This window comes from Urocitellus parryii, chromosome X (genome assembly GCF_045843805.1).
Source record: "Urocitellus parryii isolate mUroPar1 chromosome X, mUroPar1.hap1, whole genome shotgun sequence".
Classification (NCBI taxonomy): Eukaryota; Metazoa; Chordata; class Mammalia; order Rodentia; family Sciuridae; genus Urocitellus; species Urocitellus parryii.
This window is the reverse complement of record NC_135547.1, coordinates 66474434-66488701: the sequence shown is the minus strand read 5'-3', so window position 1 is coordinate 66488701 and position 14268 is coordinate 66474434. Positions and strand designations below refer to the sequence as shown.

Sequence of the window (14268 nt, the reverse complement as noted above, 5' to 3'; positions counted from 1 at the left end):
ATCCTAGGCAAGCTGCTTATTTTCTCTCAGCAAGTAGTCATTTTCATTACTTTAGTACTGGTTGATTCCCATTTCCAGGTTTACTGAGAATCTGCTTTTGGTGTGCTGCCATTTTTTCCGTACTCGAGGGTTATTCATGTCCATGTCTGTATCAAATATCCCATTATCATGTGCATAAAAAAAATGAGGTGAGTTTCTAGAAAGCAGAGTCTCCCTGGGGATGAGGTAGGCCCAGATTTCTCATCTCCAGTTATTGGACTATGGTTAGGCACTGTAAGATTCTGCCAGGTTCTGGACAGAGTTACTATGGATGAACCAGATTTGGGCTCCTATATCATGCTTCTAACCTCCACAGCCACCAAACTATATCATACAGAGCCCACAACCTGTCAAGATCAGCATAACAGTGGGGTAGGACCATGGCCTACACTATTATGAACTGCATACTCCTGAGGTGGACTTATAGCCCAAGACTACTACAAACAGCCCCAGATGATGCTGCATGTAATACATCTGTGGTTATATGTACTCCCTGAGACCAATCTTTTCCAAAGTCTCCATTCACAGATAGACCCAGGGTTGAGGCTCATTAATATTTGCCCTGTGTTAATTTTCACCAACCCAACACTAAGAACAAAGTCTTATGATTGCTGCCTTGTTCTATCCCTGGAAGATGGGGTCTGTCAGCACACTAAACTGCCCCAGGGTGAGGTAGTGCTGTTAAATTCAATTTCTGGTCACCTAGGCAGATGCTAAGTTGTGTTATTCCTGAACCTCAGAGCTGTATGGTCCGAGTAATGCACCAGAGCCCATATGTGCTGAAATATGAGAATGTTCCACTGGGGCACTTCTAGAGCTCTATCTGTGGGCATTATCCTAGTATTATATGTTCTGCCCCAAATTGGGGTATGGGTGGTGGAAACAGTCCCTTGACCATCAAGGCTAATGCTAAGTTGGGTTTCACCTGTTTCTCATAGCCACAAGAATCACATAGTCACAGGTTGTGGGAGGTACCCCAGGCCCACTCAATGTCTGAAATGATACATGTCAAAAAATTGACTTTGTCAGTTGCCTTCAACATAGAGGAAATTTATGCCAAGTTTGTGTTTCAGAAAATCAGCAAAACCCACTGGCAACCAGTGTCTCCAGGAAGCCTGCAGAGCACACATCCTTTGCTACTGGCTCTTGGGACAATGAGAAAAATTATGTTTCATTGTGGTCTATTGGAGATTTCGGGAATTTGATGGAGGATTCAAAAGAGACAATCAATTATTTTGTGATATCAAACACCATGGTGATGTCATGAGTTTACATTTTTTTTGACCAGGAAAGAATTATAGCTGCTTCATCAACAGGATGTGTAACAGTTTTTCTCCATCATCCAAATAACCAGACTGTCAGTCAACCAGCAGTGGACAGCAGCCCACTACCATACGGGGCTTTGCAGTCCTTCCTACAACAGTGCCCCATGTACAGGCATTGTGTGCAACAACCCAGAAATTGTTATGTTTGGAGAGGATCGTTGAATAAATCTTTTCAGAGTTGATCACATGGAAGCTATAAGAACTATAGATAATGCAGATAGCAGTACACTACATGCTCTGAGCTTCCTTCAAATTCCTGAGATACTTACAGTAGAATCAGGTGGACAGTTAAAAATATGGAACTTCAGAAAACAAGGAAATGAACCTTCTCAGATATTATCATTGACTGGTGACTGATTGCCACTTCACTGTGTTGACAAACATCTCAACCATCAGCAGTGTTGTAGCTATTGGTGTCCAGGATGGAATGCTGAGTATTTGGGATATTAGACAAGATACTATGTGTGTACCTCTGCTGAAAGTTCATGATACTGAAATGTGAGAAGTTCATTTTCATCCATCCAACCCAGATCATCTATTTACTTATTCTCAAGATGGATCCTTATGGCACTGGGATGCCTCCACAGATGTGCCTGAAAAGTCCTCATTCTTTCCTCAAGAAAGGAAGAACAAGTACTTTCCTGTCTCATAGCATTAATAACCAAGGCAATGTTCACCAATCTCTTATAAGTTCCTGGCTCAGCACTGACCAAGCAAAAGGCCGTATTGAAATCCTAAGCTTGTTTCTCAATAGGACTCTGTGAATGTTTTAGGTCCTCACCTTGCTTATGGAACTGATGCAGAAGCAATATGTTACCAGGCAACTGTTTTCATAAAAATAATGCAATTATAATATTTTAAGTTTTAGCCTTTTGAATTTAAAATTTAAAAAAAACTGACTCTGTCCTACCTACCACAGGTCTCCACCTTCTGCCCAGTTTCAGTTTATAGGCTCCAACTGTGAGCTCTTGCCTGTGTACATGCTTTCAGTTTCTAATGAACACTGGGCCTCACTGTAATGGGCCTGGCACTGAACTCTAAGAAAAAGTTCTATGCTAGCTTTGTACCCTTTTCCATAGGTGGAATTTTGCTCCCTGCTCTACCTCCTGAGGTTGTAGGAGGAGGAGTTGAGGTAGTCTACTGGCCTATGACAGGTCTAGTGGATTAATCTGCAGGTATTGGACTGTCAGTAGGGGTCATGGGGTTTTGGTCAGCACTGTTTCACCATGATGGGTCTGGTACTGTGTTTCAAGTCTAAGCTCTGGACTTAATTTCCTCTCCCCCTCCAAATGGAAATCCTTTCTTTATATGCTTGAATGCTTGAAGTTTGGGCAGGGGTTACACAGGCAACTTTTCCTTCTTGCCCTCTTCAAAGTATTTTTTTTTTAATTTTGTTATACTCAAAGCAGGCACTATAGTCTCTCTCCTGATTTCTATGGCTCTTGTGAAAGTAGTTTTGTGTGTATAAATAGATGATTAACTTGATGTACTTGTGGGAAAATGATTACTAGAGGATCTGATTCTGTTAACATCTTGCTCCGGCTATATATCACAAGTGCGCGTGCGCATGCACACACACACACACGCACACACACACACACACACACAAATAGTTAAATCATTCATTTACCAAATAGTCACTTTTAAATAAATCTGTTTAGTTATCAATCAACTTTACAAAACAGGATAAACCTACCTTAGCATTAGACTTGGTGGTCTAGGGACTATTTCTAATAACCAGACTCCAATCTGGGGGAGCAAAACTAAGACCAGGAAAGTGCCCACAGATGGAGTTCTAGAACAGCTCCAGCACCTGGCAAAGATAAGAAGGGTCGGGAAAGAATATTTGAAATCTATTCTCAGCAGTTTTTAAGAATATAATTCATGGTTATTAATTATAGTATCCACGTACAATAGATCATTCAGAACTCATTCTTCTTATCTAATTGAAATGTTCACCCTTTGACCAACACATTCCCAAACCCCTCCACTCAATTCCTTTTAACCACCATTCTGTTCTCTATTTTATGAGGTCATCTTTTTTAAATTTCCCATATGAGTGAGATCATGTGGCATTTTTCTTTCTATGCTTGATTGATTTTACTTAGTATAATGCCCTCTAGGTTCATCCATATTATTGCAAAAGTCAGGATTTCCTTCTTTTTAAGTTAAAATAGTGATCTATTGTGTAGTTATACCACATTTTCTTTATTCATTTATCCATTGATGGACATTTTTGTTACTTCCATATCTTGACTGTTGTGAATAATTTGCAAAGGATATAGAAATTTCTTTTCCACTGATTTTATTTCCTTTGGATATTTATTCAGTTATTGGATCAGTGAATCATATTTTTGTATGTTTATTTTTAATATTTTGAGAAATATCCATACTGTTCTCCATAACAGCAAGAATAGCTTACATTCTCATTAACAGGGTACCAGTTTCCTATTTTTCCATATCCTGATCAGTACTTTTTATCTTTTACATATTTGAAAACAGACATTCTAAGAGGTGCAAGGCAATATCTCATTGTACTTTTAATTTGAATTTCTCTGAGAGTAATGATTTTGAGCATTTTTATAAATCCATTGGCCATTTGTTTACCTTCTCTTGAGAAATTTCTATTTTGTTCATTTTCCCATTTTCTAATTGTATTGTCTTCTTACTAATGAATTGAGTTCCTTATATAATTTGGGTATAAAACAAATGTGTATCAGATATGTGGTTTAGAAATAGTTCCTCATTCAATAGGTTATCTCTTCACTCTCTTGATTGTTTTCTGGGTTGGATGAACATTTTTAGTTTGATATAAATCAATTTGTATGTTTGCTTTTGTTGAAGGTACAAATGGGATCATAGCCCAAAATTAACTTACCAAACCCATGACTCCTAACTTTTCCCCTGTTTTCTTCCAGTATTTTTTCAGTTTCATATTTTTTCAATTAATTATTTAATTCCTTTTGAGTTGATTTTTGTGTATGGTATAAAATAAGGATATGGCTATATTCTTTCTCATGTTGATATCCAATTGTCCCAACATCGTTTATTTGAAGAGACTGTCATTTTATCATGATGTGTTTGTGACACCTTGGTAGAAATGAATGAACTATAAATCTGTGAATATTTTTTCTTGGTTCCCTATCATATGTCTATATGTCTGTTTCTTCCTTAATTAATTTATTAATTTATTAATTAATTAATTTCATGTGTTGAAGTCTTTGTCCCCAATTGGTGGCACTGTGGGGAACCGGTAGAAACTTTAAGGGATGTGTCCTAATTGAAGGAGGTGGGTCACTTGTGGCATGTTCTTGAAGGGTATATCTTGTCTCAAGTCCTTTAATTTCTCTTTCTATCTCTGTCTGCCTCTCTCTTCCGTGGCCATCATGAGCTGAGTACCTCTGCTCTACTATGCACTTCCTGCCAAGGTGTTCTGCCTCACAAAAGGGCCAAAGTGATAGGTCTAAGTGGAAAGCTGACAGCTTTTTCTCTAAGACTAGAAATAAAATAAGCAAAGTTAAGTAATAAGGACTGAAACCTATGAAGCCAGGAGCTCAAATAAATCTTTTCTCTTTTAAGTTGATTTTCTCAGGTGTTTTGTCACAGTGACAAGAAAGTTGACTAAAACATATACCAATAACTTTTTATTGCACTCACCACTTCTATTCAACAAAGTACTTTAATTCCTAGCTAAAACACGAGGCAAGAATAGGAAATAGAAAGTATACAAGGACACTACCACTAGAAGCTTACTCTCTATGATAAGTTTTATACCACCTTCTTTCCAAGCTCTACATATAAAAGATACTGTGGGAGTAATAACCTGTATTTAAAACACACTAAAATATTCAGTATATATATATATTTTCCTAAACCACATGGTGGAGATTTGAAAATCAACTCACCTTTGCATAAATTGAAAAATCATAAGAAATATACTTGGAAGTGGTGAAAATATATAAATAATAAAGGTGCCTGAGGGTTTATTAGTTTGCTCTTTTTCCAAACTCCAACTCACCAAGCTCTCTGATTATAGTGAATATGTTTCTGCAGGGTTTTTTTTAGAGGAAACTTGAGTGTTTATACACAGCCATTCAATTAAATAGTTATATGTGGTTATCCTTTGAATGGGCTAAGACAGAAAACTATTTTTATTCACTAAAAGGCTCGGTGTACTGTTTTTAAGGATTTGCATGTATACTGTAACAATTTTGTTTTAATATTCTAAAAAATGATTTTCTGAGTATGTGGAATTCTTACTATAAAATTAAAGAAATTCAGAAGTCTCAGTCTTAAATAAAAATTAAATACTCTAGCTTCTGAAAAGCCACTAAATATCATCTCTCTTAATCCTATTCTAAGTCCCACTGCATCTGTTACTAATGGATGCTCCCCTCTTAAAATAGGATGAAGATAGAAAGTGTAAAAGTACCCTCCATCCCCAAAACTGTGTCCCAATAGAGGGTAGATAGAATTTGACAAAGGATGCAAATGTTGGGTAATTTCAAGGAATTACAGGAGAAGCAGCCACTTGATTATTCCTGAGATGCCTAAAATGCTACCCTCCAATTCTCATGCACACTTTGGACTCACCATACCCTTCTAGGGCACTACCTTTCCCATCTCAATTTGCTTCTCCAGGTTTTGTTTTTTGTTTTTTGTTTTTTAATATATCCTTCTTTCTCTTATTTAGATAGAGCTCTCAGTATGGCCCAAATGAAGTCAAGCACCCATATTGCCTTGATTTAAGCTCCTACTTTGTCCCTAAACACTGGTTTAAGATTGAAATGAATCTATAGTAACCTACATAAAAATGTCATCTGTAGATATTGTGAGGCTTGAATAAAATAAAATAATGGCATTTTAAAGTTCAAATAAGACTATGACTTTAGAAATACAAATTGCAATAAACTACAATTGACATGACCTAAGAACTATAGAGGGGAGGGGCGAGACTAGAAAAATATAACAGAATAAAGCATTGCCTCTTATACCTTCTGAAGAAACAAATGAAACAAGGTGTTTAATTGGAGGACCCAAAGAGAATGTACCTGGCAGGAAAATGGTGGAAACTCAGATTATTACCAACCCAGGATATCCAGAAAAGTAAAAAAACAATCACTCATTTCTTTATCATGTTATGGTAGGAAGAGCACAATGTTAGGTATCAGTGGTCCTGGATTCTACTCCTAAATCTATCATGGATAAGTCATGTCATCTTAGGGAAACCACTTAACCCTTTATATCAATCATCTATTTTTACAAATATGTTGCAAAGCAAAGCACCCCAAAATTCAGTGAATTAAAACAACAATCATTTATTCTCCATATGCTGCTCTGGATTGGGCCTCAGCTGTACTTGGCCTTAATTTTTAGAATGGATCCAAATCTACTTCATGTGCATCTCATCCTCCTTAGACCTATAGCTTTTGTCTATTCTTCTTAATGTAGTAGCAGAGGATAAGTCCAACTATGAAACACAAAACTTTGCATGTACCATGTCTACTGGCATCCCAATGGCAATAACATAATATGGCTATTCCTAAAAACTCAATCAGTAGGGATGTTTATTCTACCCACCATGAGGTCATGGAAGGAAGTTAAAGAATTGGGAACATTCATTCCAATCTACCACAAATTTGTACCTTTCCCATTCCACAAGATAAGAATCTGTTCATTTATTCAATCATTCATTCATTTATTTAATACAATTTATCAAGCATTTACCAGGGACTAGATATTATGGTAAAGTTCTTGAAATGGAAAATATCTGACTTATTAGAAAAACTTAAAGTCCAGTGATGATCAAGACCAATATTAAGGTGAGGCAAGTGAAGTGTTTTACACAACCCTGAAGATGAGAGTTAATCCTTAACATTTGCACCCAAAGTGCCTCATTTGCTTTATCATAATCCTGTTTCTCATGGAGATACATTTGTCAATCATGGACCTAATGATTAAAGTAAAAGTGCTGTGAAAAATATAATGTGCAACATGATATAAAATGAATACTGATTGAAAACGTAGAGATTATCTGTACAACAATGTTCAGTGACTTCAAAAATTTATGAAAATCTTTGGTGGTTTTCTTCAAAATTGGTCAACAAGAAAAAGGAACTGGAAAGGACAATATATATTGAGCATTTTTACATTCCTAGTGCTTTATATCTGTCATTGGTTTTATTTCCCATAACCATCCTATGAGAGAGAAATAACTATAATTTACAGGTGTACAAATTTAAACTCAGAATGGAGAATTGACTATAGGAGCTGGATTACTAGCCAGAGTTTCCATCCAGAAACCTTCTATACTGAAAATTATATTATTGATTCAGAACTCTATGAAATTTAATGTTGAGGAAGGGGCATATCCTTCTTTATAACTCAGTTATTTCAAGAGAAACTTATCCTTTCAAAAAGGACTGAATTTGTTTAATTGCCTTTGAGAGTTACTGTCTAATTTCTGCTTTTCTTAGATACACTGTTGTTCTTGAACTTAGATGGCTGACACAGTATATAATCAAAAGTTGTAAAATGACAGAGAGATTTGTCATAGTAATCAACTAACTTTATTTGTTCTGGTAATTCTCTTACCTATTTCCACAACCATGTAACAGTATTCATTGTGAAAAAAAATCACATCAGATTATTGAGATATTTCTATGAACAATGGAACTATTCAATGTTCTTGGGTTCCTAAATTGACTTTTGTAGACATCTATAACATGAATTGAGACAGAAACAAATCATACCCTCTTTGTTTTTCAGTCACATCCTATTAAATTACTCATAGCACAACCCTGTTCAAATGGCAATACCTTTGCCAATTAAGCTCAGTCTCAATTTCTAATTTTCCTGGATAATAAAATAGTTAAAAAACATCCCCAATTGGGCCATGGTGTGGAAGGTGTAATTTGAATTTCAACATCAACCTCTACTTCATATTGCACTTTGTGGCACCCCTGATCTCTGATTCTTCAGGCTGAATTCTCAAATGTCTGCATGAGGGTGGCACAAGCTGTAGGTTAAGATTGCCATTACTGCTTGAGGTTCACAGTAACTTGATCATGAGCTGTGTTATAACACATTCTTTGCCACTTAATTGTTTTTTGTGGGGAGATGAACTCTGCTATCTTAAAGCTGACAAAATGATGATGACAGCTAATTAAACCTCAGGTCCTCAATGAATTTCCTGTATATGACAGATGAGACAAGTCAGTAATTGTTGCTATCAGCTGAGTTTACAGCTCTCTGAAGTTGACATTTTAGGTAGAGGAAATCAAATATCATTGCTCCTTTATATTTATGTGAAGAAGAGGGAGATTCACAGTGGTAAGAGGTATAATCTACAATCAATACTAAACCCAGTCTTCTCCCAGTCTCAACAACCTACCTTACAGAAATCAAAACATTATTGCTTATTAATAGTTTACTTAATTTTCTTATAAATAACAGACATTAGATATAAAAAGAAGGTAAGGAAAATAGGTTGGCAGACATGGAAAGGGACATTTTTATTTATCATGAATTGTCTATAACACTTTAACAATGATTCTGTCTTTGGACAAGCTTTAGTCAGGTTCTTCTGAGCTCTATTCCTGATCAGATCTTTACTTTGGCCCCATCTTTCCTATGCCTGCTTAGCCCACTTTTAGCAATAATCCCTCAGTTAGTTTAAAGAGAATCCTCCCTTCTCAATAACTGATCAAATTTCTCATCCTTCATCTTAGATGTATACATCCTTGGCCTGCCTTCATCAAGAATCCTATCAAAAATGAGTGCAGTGGTGCATGCCTATAATCCCAGGTGTTTGAGAGGCTGAGGCAGGAGAATCACAAGTTCAAAGCCAGCCTTAGCAACAGTGAGGTGCTTAGCAACTTAGTAAGACCCTGTCTCTAAATAAAATTCAAGATAGGGCTAGGGATGTGGCTCAGTGGCTGAGTGCCCCCGAGTTCAATCCCCAGAATCCCCCCCAAAAAAAGAATCCTGGCAAGAAATACCCATTCAGTGGTAGAGCACTTGTGTAGCACATGCAACACAGTGGGTTTAATCCTTAGTACTGGAAAAAAAGGGAAAGGAAGGAAGGAAGGAAGAGAAAATAATAATCACTCTACATTTGATGTTTTCCCTTAACAGTTTTCCCTCAGTCATCCCCTCCAATCTATTACTTGGCTTTACATCTACACTCAGTCTTGTGGTTGATTCTAATCTCTTCCCTCTAGTGGGGAAACTGCCTGTAGTGATTGTCTTAAATAAATTTTTCTTATCATTTTAATGAATATTAAATATAAATGAAATATGTTTTCCCAGTCAATGCCTAGATTTAGTTTTTAGCAGGGGCATAGGAATGAATTTATAAGCCCACATCTTGGTACAGAATAGAAGACACAGAGATGAACCCACATAAATACAGTTATCTCATACCAGACAAAGGTGCCAAAAACATATATTGGAGAAAAGATAGCCTCTTCAACAAGTGATGCTAGGAAAACTGGAAATCCATATGTAGCAAAATGAAATTAAATCCCTATCTCTCACCCTGCACAAAACTCAACTCAGTGAATCAAGGACCGAGGAATTAGACCAGAGACCCTGTACCTTATAGAAGAAAAAGAATGCCCAAATCTTGATCTAACAAATTTTTGTTACCAGTGTTAAAAGTGATGGAAGATAATCCTGAGATCCATCAACAGAGTTTCTACATATCTGCTTAGACAATTCACCTACTGAGTCCTAAATGGAAAAATTTAAGTAAGAGTTTACAAGTTCCTTGGACTTACATTTTTCAGACTATTAGATTTTCAGGGTCATAATTGCTTAAATAATGTGATGAATGCTATGGATTATCTCTCCAAGAAAGCATTCACATTCACAAAACTCAAAATGTGGCAAAAATTTTAGGTGTTTGTTTAATGTACCCCTTAGTCCTAATTGAGAGCTACAAACATAAAGGGTTTGACCAGCCCCTTGGTAGGAAAGAAAATTTTAAATATAACTTCAGGATATTCCTGATGGGACAACACTGCAAAAAAGTGTTGATTAGGCTGGGAAGAACTACAAAAGTTATTTCATTCAACCCCTTCATTCTCTAGATGAAGAAACTGAAGTGACAAAGTAGGAGGTAGAGTCCAGGACTTGACTTCCATTGTAGTGTTCATCCCATTAGCTAATTGTGCCATCCCTTCTCCCTCCCTACTCCCTCATACACACAATTACATAGAATGTATTCATGGTTGTGTAGTAAAAGGAAAAGAAGTAAAATACACCAACCTCCTCTACCCCCTTAAATATTTGGAACTGTAAGTTTAATAATAAGGACTCAAATTCACTTAGAAAAGACAATTATGATCAGGATGAACCAAATTACTATTTATAATTATAAAACTATAATAATAATAATAATAACAACAAAAACAATAATAACAACAACCACTTCACATGAAAAAAAAAGGCAATTATGATTTCAACTTTTTTTAAATTCCAAAGATTACAGATAAACTTCTTCCTAACATCCTTACTCCAATTTGACCTCAAACAACCACAGCAAGGAAACAAAGAAATATGGATAGCAAAATTCTATATACTAATTTAGTTGATTCAGGGAATACAAAAAACAATATATAGACATTTTCATTTTTTGCAAAAACATAAATCTGCAGGCATTATAAAATGATCTAGAACTGCTCTACTTAATACATCAATCATTAGATATATGTAGCTATGAAAACTTGAAATGTGTAAAATGCATGCCAATTTTGAAGCCTTAGAATTGAAAAGAAATATAAGATAATTAATTAATAATTTTGATATTAGTTACATGTTGAATGATTATATTAGGGGTATATTTTTAAATATAATTTGAATATATTTAATAGATCATATTTGTTTATTTTTACATTTTTAAAAATATGGCAAATTGAAAATTGCATATGTGGGTCATTTGTGGCTCATGTTTACATTTATTTTGCAATGCTATTATTGATTATTAGCATTGGGCAGCATGACAATGAGATAACAAACTGGAGCTTCAGGTGGGGTGCAGTGGCTCATTCCTATAATCCCAATGGCATCAGAGGCTGAGACAGGAGGATTGCAAGCTCAAGGCCAGCCTGAGCAATTTAGTGAGAACTCAACTCAAAATAAAACTAAAATGATTAGGGATATATCTTAGAGGTACAGTATCTCTGGGGTTCAATTCCCAGTACTACCAAAAAAGTGGTAGAATGGCTTCAAAGCATTTCTAAGGTCTATGGAAACTCCAAATTTTTGTTAAGTGCACATTTTATCTGTGGTTTCATCCTTTTCAAGAAGAAGGGTCTTCATTGATTTGCTTTTGACAAGATGTAAAAGAATTTAAAAATGACAGCCTAGTATCAGAATTAAGCCTGTTCAGAAACTATTTAGAGTTTCATATATATTACCTTCTGTAAGTATCACAATAACACCAGAAAGTTTATACTTTATCATTATTTCCTATTTTAGAACTGACAAAAATTGGACTTTAAGTCATATACCCAAAATCACATAGTCAGTAACAGAATTCAAATCCAAGCAGTTGATTCCAAATCATGTGACTTTCACCACTAGTGGAAAGTTTGAGTTGAAATGTACCACCCCATATGTACCTCTATGATATGAATTCAAGTTTTGCCTCCTCAAGTATATAACTGCCCAATGACCAACAGCAAGAGGCATACAAAGAGAGGGGCAGAGAAGAATGTTGAAACTTCAAGTTCAACTTTATCACCCTTCACTTCTCTGAAATCAACCTAAAATATTTAAATGTATAATAATTCGTTACAAATAACTATCAGTAATCATAACTATAGACATTGATAATACTCCATAACTAAAATTTAATTAAGTACATCCACAATAAAATTATTTAGTCCATGAGAGGTTCTTGTAAACTTAATGGTGCTTCATCTGACATAGCTGCATAGCTGACACTTAAAACATTATATACAGTTTCTTTTAGGTAAATTCCTTATACAATTCAAAACCAGTGTAATTAATCATGGAAACACTAAAATTTCAATAAGTGGTATTAAAGCAGAAGCCAACAATTCTCTGATACTGCTTTCAAATTTAGAAATGAACCATACTCAAGCAAAAATTGGTTTTCTCAGGGCTGGGGATGTGGCTCAAGCGGTAGCGCGCTCGCCTAGCATGCATATGGCCCGGGTTCCATCCTCAGCACCACATACAAACAAAGATGTTTTGTCCACCAAAAACTAAAAAAAATAAATATTAAAAAAAATTTTAAAAAAATTGGTTTTCTCCAGTCTGTTTCATCAACCCATAGTGTCAACAATCTCTTTCCCGGAAGCCCCACTGTCATCTGATGACTAAGTTTTCATGAAGGATCTTATGTTCTTTTCCATTTGAGCTCTTACATAATCTGCTCTAGAATATTCCCCTCAATTCCCCACCATAGGCAGTTCTCCATCCACCACCAAACCTTTATTCCTATGATGCACTTAATCTTATTTAGTACAGATTATTTTGTGTAACATTGAGCCATGGCAGAAATATCCCCAAGTAAGCATCACAGCTATGGCTAGGATGAGAAAATAGTAGCAGAAAACAGGAAAGGAATTCATTATTTTAAATATCTCTATATCAACCTTTGGGCTGGGGTTGTGGCTCAGTGGTAGAGCTCTTGCCTACCATGTGTGAGGTACTTGGTTTTATTCTTAGCACCATAAATAAATAAATAAATAAATAAATAAATAAATAAATAAATGTCAATCAACAACTAAAAAATTTTTTTTCTGGTTTATTTTTTTTCTTTTTTTTATTGGTTGTTCAAAACATTACAAAGCTCATGACATATCATCTTTCATACATTTGATTCAAGTGAGTTATGAACTCCCATTTTTACCCCAAATACAAATTGCAGAATCACATCAGTTACACATTCCGCATTTTTACATAATGCCATATTAGTGACTGTTGTATTCTGCTACCTTTCCTATCCCCTACTATCCCCCCTCCCCTCCACTCCCATCTTCCCTCTCTACCTAATCTGTTGTTATTCAGTTCTCTCCCTTGTTTTCCCCCCCTTTCCCCTCACAATCTCTTATATGTGAATACATGTAACGTTGAGGGTTTCCTTCCATTTCCATGCAATATCCCTTCTCTCTCCCTTTCCCTCCCACCATTCGCCTCTGTTTTATGTTAATCTTTTCCTCATGCTCTTCCTCCGTGCTCAGTTATTAGTTGCTCTCCTTAAATCAAAGAAGATATTTGGCATTTATTTTTTAAGGATTGGCTAGCTTCACTTAGCATAATCTGCTCTAATGCCATCCATTTCCCTGCAAATTCCATGATTTTGTCAATTTTTAGTGCAGAGTAATACTCCATTGTGTATAAATGCCACATTTTTTTTATCCATTCAGCTATTGAAGGGCATCTAGGTTGGTTCCACAGTCTAGCTATTGTGAATTGTGCTGCTATGATCATTGATGTGGCAGTATCCCTATAGTACGCTCTTATAAGGTCCTCAGGGAAAAGTCCCAGGAGGGCGATAGCTGGGTCAAATGGTGGTTCCATTCCCAGCTTTCCCAGGAATCTCCATACTGCTTTCCAAATTGGCTGCACCAATTTGCAGTCCCACCAGCAATGTACAAGAGTACCCTTTTCCCCACATCCTCGCCAGCACTTGTTGTTGTTTGACTTCATAATGGCTGCCAATCTTACTGGAGTGAGATGGTATCTTACGGTGGTTTTGATTTGCATTTCTCTGACTGCTAGAGATGGTGAGCATTTTTTCATGTACTTGTTGATTGATTGTATGTCCTCCTCTGAGAAGTGTCTGTTCAGGTCCTTGGCCCATTTGTTGATTGGGTTATTTGTATTCTTATTTTTTAATTTTTTGAGTTCTTTGTATATTCTGGAAATT

At 35.9% G+C, this 14268-nt stretch overlaps 1 pseudogene; it reads left to right on the top strand.

Moving 5' to 3' along the window:
* Positions 1–1028: 1028 nt before the first annotated feature.
* Positions 1029–2200, top strand: LOC113178432 (nucleoporin Nup43 pseudogene; annotated as a pseudogene).
* Positions 2201–14268: the final 12068 nt, after the last annotated feature.